The sequence below is a fragment of the Microtus ochrogaster genome, linkage group LG8 (assembly GCF_000317375.1).
Source record: "Microtus ochrogaster isolate Prairie Vole_2 linkage group LG8, MicOch1.0, whole genome shotgun sequence".
In the NCBI taxonomy this organism is placed as follows: Eukaryota; Metazoa; Chordata; class Mammalia; order Rodentia; family Cricetidae; genus Microtus; species Microtus ochrogaster.
The window spans coordinates 17,808,737-17,817,210 of NC_022033.1; positions in this window are offsets into that span (position 1 = coordinate 17,808,737).

Genomic DNA, 8,474 nt, shown 5'->3' on the forward strand with positions numbered 1-8,474 from the left:
GGAACTAGCTCTTGTAGACCAGGCTGGTCTCGAACTCACAGAGATCCACCTGCCTCTGCCTCCCGAGTGCTGGGATTAAAGGCGTGAGCCACCACTGCCCAGCTTCATCTCTGTTTTAAAACGTTTATTTTTTTCTCTGTTTTAAAACGTTTATTTTTTCAAATGGAGCTATATAATTGCAACCTTTTTTTCTAAATGTTTGTGTGCGCGCACATGTGCAAGTATGTGTGTATAGCCTGCATGTATATTTGTGCACCACTTGAATGCCTGGTACCCTCAGAGGCCAGAAGAGGGTATCGGAGCCCCTGAACTGGAGTCATAGAGATTGTGAACTGCCATGTGAGTGCTGGGAACTGAACCCAGGGGCCTCTGGAAGAGCAGCCAGTGCTCTTAAAGTCTGAGCCATCCCTCCAATCCCAGGATTGACTTTTATTCAACATAATTCCGGGAAGATAAATACATTAATAACTTACTCCTTTTTATTGCTAAATACTATTCTATGCAAGGGTATATCAGAGTTGGTTTAACTATTCATCCATTAGAGGACATCTAGGTTGCTTCCAGTTTGTAGCTTGTACTAATGAAGCATTCACACAGTTTTCATGAATGTTTTCTTCATGTGAGAACACATATTTCCCTTTCTTTGGGACGAATATTCAAGAGTACAATTGCTGGGTCAGAAGATGCTGTATGTGTCCTTACAAAGCAATGGCACACCACCGACTGTTTTCTGAAGTAGATGTGCCACTTTATATATCCACTGGGACGTACCAGAGATCTGCTTCTCTGTACTCTTGCCAGTGTTGGTATTGGCGTCTAAAAATTTTAGTAGTTCCTTTAAAGTTTCTCAGCCCCCACCCTAAGACAGATGGTATATATACATATATATGTACCACAGTGTGTGCACAGAGATCAGAGGACAACTATGTGCAGTTGCTTCTCTCCTTCTACCTTTTTGTGGATTCCAGGAATCAAACTCAATTGTTTTTACACATTGAGCCATCTTTCAGGTCCTAATTTAGTCATTCTTGAGTTCTTATTTATTTCAAGAGAGGGTCTCACTTTGTAGTTCAACTGGTCTCAGACTCACTATCCTCCTGCCTCAGGCTCCTAGTGCCATTTTTTTCTCCTGGTTAATGATATTTACCATCTTCTCATGTTTGATGGACCATTTCTTCACGCCTTTTGCTGATTTTCTAATTGGGTTGTTTGCCTTTTTACTGTTGAGGCTTTTATTTTTTGTGTTTTCTTTCTCCCTCTTTTTTTTTCCCAAATAACAGTTTTATTGGGACATAATTCACATACTATAAAGCTCATGCTTTACAAATGTACAGCTGGCTGGTTTTTAGTGTGTTCACAGAGCCAGGTGTCCATCACCATGATCTAGCTTCAGAATGTTTGATCTCTTCATCATGAAAACCCACACCCTGTGACAGTGACCTTTGATTCCGTCGTTCCCAAGCCCCTGGTGGCTTCTAATGTCTTTTCTGTCTCTGTGAATTTGCCTGTTATGGACATTTTAATTTTATTTTACTGTTGGAGTTGAACTTAGGGCCTCACGCACTCAAAGGATGCTCAGTACTGCTACTGAGCAGTGCCTCTGGCCCCTGAACATTTATACAAGTCATCCATGATGGTGTAAGCTTGGCCTTTTCCACTTTGTGTGACTCCAAGCTTTATTCACATTGCAGTATTGTTCAGAAATTCATCCTTTTCTACAGATGAATAGTATTCTATTACGTGGCTATCCTGTATTTTGTTAGTCGCTCATTAACGAATGGACATTTGTGCTGTTTTACTTTTGGGCTGTTATTAGTAGCACTGTTACAGAGTTGGAGTGATAGCTCAGAAGTTAAGAGCACTTACTGCTTTTCCACGGGACGTGAGTCTCAGACTATATAAAATAGAAAGTGAGACAAGCATCAACATTCACAGCTTTTTCTTTCCATACTATGAGTGCAGTGTGTCCAGTTGCCTCAAGCAACTGCTGTGTAGGCTTTCCCACCATGGCGGACTGTATCGTTTTTTGAACTATGAGACAAAATAGACCTTTTAAAAGTTGCTTCTGTTGGGTATTTTGTCACAGCAACAAGAAAATGTTGGCTGAGACTGCTCGTTCATTTCCTGGCTGCCCAGACCCAAATAATAACACAGAAACTATATTAATTACAACACTGATTGACCTATTAGCTCAGATTTCTTAAAAATTAACTCCTACATCTTAAATTAACCCATTTCTATTATTTTGTATTTTACCACGAGGCTCGTGGTTTACTGGTAAGATTCCAGGGCATCTGTCTCCTTCAGCAGCTTACATGGCATCTCTCTGACTCCACCACCTTGCTTGGAATTTTCATCTTGCTCTATTCTGCCTTGCCATAGGCCCAAGAAGCTTCTTTATTTACTCACCAATAAAAGCAGCACATATACAGAAGGACTTCCCACGCCTAAAAAAGAAGATAACAAGCCTTCTTTTTCAAGATTATTTTTTTGATTTATTTTTATTTTTTGAGACAAAGCGTTATGAATCCCCAGGTTGGCTTTGAACTCGCTATGTAAAGGATGAACACCCACTTCTGATTCTTCTGCCTCTACTTCCTGAGTTCTGGGGTTATCGGTGTGTACCACCAAGCCCAGTTTCCTATGGTACTGATAGATTGAACCTAGGGTTTCCTGCATTCTAGGCAAAAATCTCAACTGAGCTACATCCCCAGATGATTCTATTGTGCTTTACTGTGTATTCTTGAATTTATATTTGCACTTTTAAATCAGCTTGTCTCCTTATGAAAGAAGTCTATGGAAACCTTGGTAGGAACTGCACTGGTTTTACGAATTGATACCAAGAGTAGTCATCTCAATAATACTGTTTTATGACTATCTTCTCTCTTGCTTACATTGTATTTAATGTCTTACAATTTTTTGCTATTTTCAGTATCTTACACATCTTTTGCTACATTTAGTCCTAAGACTTTTATTCTTTTTTCATGCTATTATAAGCTGAACTGCTTTCCTATTTCATTTTTTGGTTGTTCATTGTAAAGGTATAAGCCTGATCTTAGGAGAAAAGCCCCGAGTTTCTTTCCTTTAGGTAAGACGATGGCCATTTTTTCTTAAATATAGGTAACCTTTATCAGGTTGAGGTAGTTCTCTTATACTTCTGTCTTCTTAATTTAAGAAAGCTATGAGCCGGTCAGTGGTGGTGCATACCTTTTATCCCAGTACTTTGAGTTCAAGGCCAGCCTCATCTACAGATAAGTTCCAGGTCATCTAGGGCCACATAGGAAAACCCTATTTCAGAAAAAAAAAAAGAAAAAAAAAGAAAAAAAAGAAAGTTATGAAATGGAATTATAACTTATTGAGTATTTTACCTCCATCAGCTGAGATGATTCTGTGATTTTTTTTGTTCTTCATTATATTAATATGGTGCATTACATTGGTTGACTTCTGTGTTAGGCTAACCTTGCATTTATAGAGTTGGTACCTCTTGGTCACCAACTTCTGAGTTTGATTTGCTATACTTTTCTGAGAATTTTTGAGTCTTATTCTTGAATTTGAGAGCTCTTTTTTTGTGGGTGTCATAGTTACTGGTCTGTTCAGAAGAACGTTTTGGTTGCAGGCTAAATGAGCAAACTCTGTTTTGTTTAAACTGTGGATTGAACCCAGGGTATTGAGGATGCTAGATGAGTGTCTGCAGTGAGCTTCAGCTGCAGGTCTTGAGCAAACTCTCCCTAAAAGAAGCCATCACAGGGATGCCAGGGATGAAACTCAGGTCATCATGTTTGCTGGCAATCGCCTTTGCCCACTGAGCCATCTCTCTAGCCCTCTCTTTAGGTTTGCCAATGTTACTACTGTTGTTTTCTGGTGCTGGGGAGCAAACCCAGGGCCCTGCGCATGTCTTCTGTGATGCATCATTCCTTAGCTGTAAAAGTTGCCCTCTGACCTCCACATGTGTACCTTGGCATGCACATGACTCCCTCCAATGAACAAACTAATGAGCAAATAAGCAATATTACACCCCCCATCTAATATAAAAAATTTCCTTAGTATTTAGGGGAAAGTACCCTAAAATTCTCCCCAGGAACTTGAAAATAATTTTCGTATTAATGACAGCAAGAAAGGAACTAAATAGTTGATTTATTTCCTTTTTCACTTTGACTGTCAGGAAACTCAGACCAAATTAAAGGTCTAATCACAAAGACTGTGTAGCACTTTACGTGCTACATGTATATTAATTCCCCCACTTTGTCCCGACATTCTCCCCTAATTTGCATTTCTCTGTTCCTAATTCTTCTCCTTTATCCATTCCTCACCATGCCCTGAGCATCACTCAAATCCCTTGTGGGATAAGATGGACACACACACACACACTCATATAAATATTTAAACATGTATTTTACCATGCTTATTACACTTGACATGGCCTTGCCGTGTCCTTGGGAATCGGGAAGAAAAATGAGGCCCATTCATTTTCTTCCCTTACCTACCTTCAGATCTGAGGGAAATCCTTTGGGGATTTTTTTCTAGCTCCAGGCCTAGGTCATAGAGGCCTCTAGACCTTTGGCCCTTCAAAACCAGAGCTGCCATGTTGGGCATTAGGCACCAGGAGAGTGGACACAAGTTCCCTCTAACTTGTTCTTGGGAGGCTACCCATGTTCCTTCTGCTTCCCAGCGAGCGAAGGTCACTCTGAAGAGGCCAAGCAGGCCGTACTGGGCGAGGCACTGTGGCGGCCCACGCAGACACACACTGGGAAGGAACGAGATTGCATCTTCCCCCGGACCAGCGAGATTCTATAAACATAATCAAAATGTAATAGAAACTTTTTGGAAATGCTGTTATGAGGAGAAAGCATCAATCTTGATGGAACTCCGCTCAACAGGCTTTGCTGAGCTAATCAATCATGCTCAGGACTCGGCCTCCCCATCTGTCTGCGCTGGGGACCGAGCAGAGCTTGCTCGCTCCCGGCTGGGGCTGCGTCCCCTCACCAGGCAATCCATCATGCTGCAGGGGGATGGCGGGAGGGAATAATAGCACGCTAATAAACTAGGGGCTTTTTTCATTCCCAACTAATTTTTAGTAAATGAGCCCAATCCAGACAGAGCAAGAAAAGAGCCCGAGGAGATGGGGCGTCTGAGATGCGCCTCGCTGGCTGGGGACAATAGCTCCCAGCCTGGGATGATTCTTAGAGATCAGCTGAGGAGGAAAGGGCCTGTAGAGGGAAGACTGAGCCCCGAACTACTTCCGGGTTTGCAATCTGGACTTCCGGTCCTGGCTCTTAGTGTTGGTGAGGAGGAATGGCCCAGTTAATACCTGTGTTGGGTTTGAAATTTGGTAGTGCAGAGGGCTCTGGTTTAGATGGCAAAGCAGTAGTTAGGGAGTTAGGTCTAAGCCTTGGGCTGAAAGTTGAGAACAGGAAGTGAACCAAAGGTCAGAAGCCAGGGAAAAGAATGAGGAATAGGATGCAGGATATCTTTGGGACAGAAGCTGTGAATAGCCAGAGGTCACAAAGCCATGGCATCTGTCGGTGTCCGCCTTGGGGCAAACCTTCCAGGACAGAACCAGGAAGAATTTCTCAGGGACTCCTGTAATTTGGGGAACCCTGGCTCTTTCTAACTCTCTCCCTGTCTCAGCCTTTTGCTTAACACCCAGCAGAGGGGAGGAGCTTACAGATGTTGGTTCAAGGAATTTAAGAGGCAGGTTTGTTTCAGAGCAGGTGCTGACAATCTGGTTTCAGAACACACTTGACAAAAATTGTATGGATTTATTATCTCTTGCTGCAGGACAAATCACTCCCAAACTAAGTGGTAACTTAGGACAACACAAACTAGTATCTCATAGTTACAGCTGTCTGGCTGTGGGGTTGCCTTGTCTGTTCCCGGGTTGGGTTAATCACTCTGGTGCTGAACTCTGCTGTCTTGTTCCAAAACCTTAGAGATTGTTTAGCATCTCTTCCATTTAAAAGTGGAAGTCTTGTCTCTCCTGTGACCATTTAGTTCACAAACAGAATGGGGGAAAATAAAGTCAAGCCACTTCTAGGCACAGTTTTTAAAAAGGCCCCAGAAGCTCATCTTCTGGTCTCCTCGGAGCTTGAGTTACTGAGCGAGAAGACTGATGGTGGACACTACAGACAGGCATTGTGTCCACACACAAGAGGACGCCACAGGCTAAGCCTAGCCTTCCAGTTCTTGCTCAGATCCATACCTAGGAAGGCTCCCATCTTGGAGACTTCAGCCCAGTTCACGCCAGCCCAGAAGCTGACCAAATACTAAGCAAACACAGTCAGTTTCACTGTGGTTGCTTGAAAGAAAATGGCCCCCAAAGGGAGTGGCACTATTTGGAGGTGTGGGCTTCTTGGAAGAAGTGTGTCACAGTAGGGGCAGGCTTTGAGATCTGTCTTTCTGAAGCTTCCCTCAGTGTGATAGCCAATCAACTTCCTGTCACCTGCATGCAAGATGTAACACCCTCAGCTCCAACACCACGTCCGCCATGCTTCCTGTCATGATGATAATGGACCGAACCTCTGGAACTGTAAACGAGCCACCTTCAATGAAATGTTTTCTTTGTAAGAGTTGCTATGGGCTGAGGGTGCATGGTATGGGGAGGTTGAAGTTGGAGGACTTAGGTGGCAGCATGGGATGGCATGGAGGCCATGGAGCTGGAGGAAAGTGGTTGCTTTGGAAAGTGTAGTGTGTAGCACTTTGCTGTGCTACTTGCGGTTCTGCTGTAAAGGACAAGACAAACAAGAGGACGGATACATCTCCCGGGAAGTGTTTGGCACAGACTGTGTACAAGTAGGCGGCTTATGAGAGGCAGAATGCAGAGGGCGTGCTAAGGATCCACAGCAAGCAGGCCTGGGAGGCACAGGCAGGGTTCACACAGTCAGATACATAGCATGCTAGTAGCTAGTTACAGACAGAATATGGGTGGATTGACAGCTTTTATAGTGAAGCAAGAGTGTTATAAACAGTGACAGGTGGGAAGGGCAAGTCATGGTTGTATTGCTTCTGGTCCTACAGCCAGGACATCCTTAAGTGGTGTCACCACCTCTGGACCCCTCCTGACTGCATATATATTCCATCCAAGAATTTCAGAAAAAGCCATGGATGCGGGTCAGGCCTGGGGACAAACCAGAGCAGTGACCAGAAACCATGATAGCCTCTGTGATTGGCACCTATGCTCATCTATTTTCTGTGGGTACTAACACATCACTACAGACTGGATAAGTCATAAGGAAAAGAGGTTTCTTAGTTCATAGTTCTGCAGGCTTATGGGACTGTATCTGGGACATCCATAAGGTGGAGCAGGCAACACATGACAAGAGGCCAGAAAGCTCATATGGGCTTTCCTCATAAAGTCACCAGGACACAAAGCCACCACACTTATGTGCATGGTGAAAACAGCTCACATTTTGGTAACCTCTTTTTAACCTGTGCACTATAGGTATAACCCACTGCTACTGTAGACTGTAGATTGATTTGGCCAGGCTGATCACCAATTTGCCTTTTTATTTTTTTATTTATTTTTGATTATTGGTGGTGAGAATGTTCTTGGGCTGGCAAAATGTTTACCTAGGTAAAGGCGCTTACTGCCAAACTGATGACCTGAGTTTGATCCCTGGATGGTGGAAGGAGAGAGCTGAGCTGACTTTCGCAAGTTATCCTCTGACCTCCACGTGTGTGCTATGTCACGTGCACACTAGCTCCCATGTTGGACAGTTTGAAATCATTTGTAACCAGTTCCAGGAGAGCTGATGCTCTCTTCTGGCCTCTCTAGGTACTTGCAGGCATGCACACACAAGCACACACATACTAAACTAATAATACAGTAAGCAGAAATTTAGTGTTTACATTGTATTAATATTATAAATAATTTAGAGGTAGCTCAAACTGTTTTAGGAAAATGTATGTAGGTTATACATAAGTATTATACCATTTCATATAATGGATGTCATGGTTCAAATGTGATGTGTCCTCCCCAACTCATATGATGAACACTTGGTGCCCACTGGTGGCGCTGTTTTAGGAGGTGGTGGGTCGGCTGAAGGTGGTCTCGCTGGAGGAAATACTTTACAGGGCACTTATTTGCCTTCATCCCTTCCTGTCACCGCTCTACACTTTCCTGTTTTATCTGCTGTGATTCAAGCTGATCCATTATAGTCTCCCTGCCACGATGGATAGAAACCTTTATAATCAAGAGCAAAGCAAAAATTTACTCCCTTAAACCATATTCTCTCTCTCTCTGTCTCTCTCTCTCAGACACTCTTTCTCTCTGTCACACACACACTCTTTCTCTCTCTCTGTAACACACACACACATTCTCTCTCTGTCACACACACACACACTTTCTCTCTCTGTCACACACACACACTTTCTCTCTGTCACACACACACACTTTCTCTCTCTGTCACACACACACACTTTCTCTTTCTTTCTCTCTCTCTCTCTCTCTCTCTCTCTCTCTCTCTCACACACACACA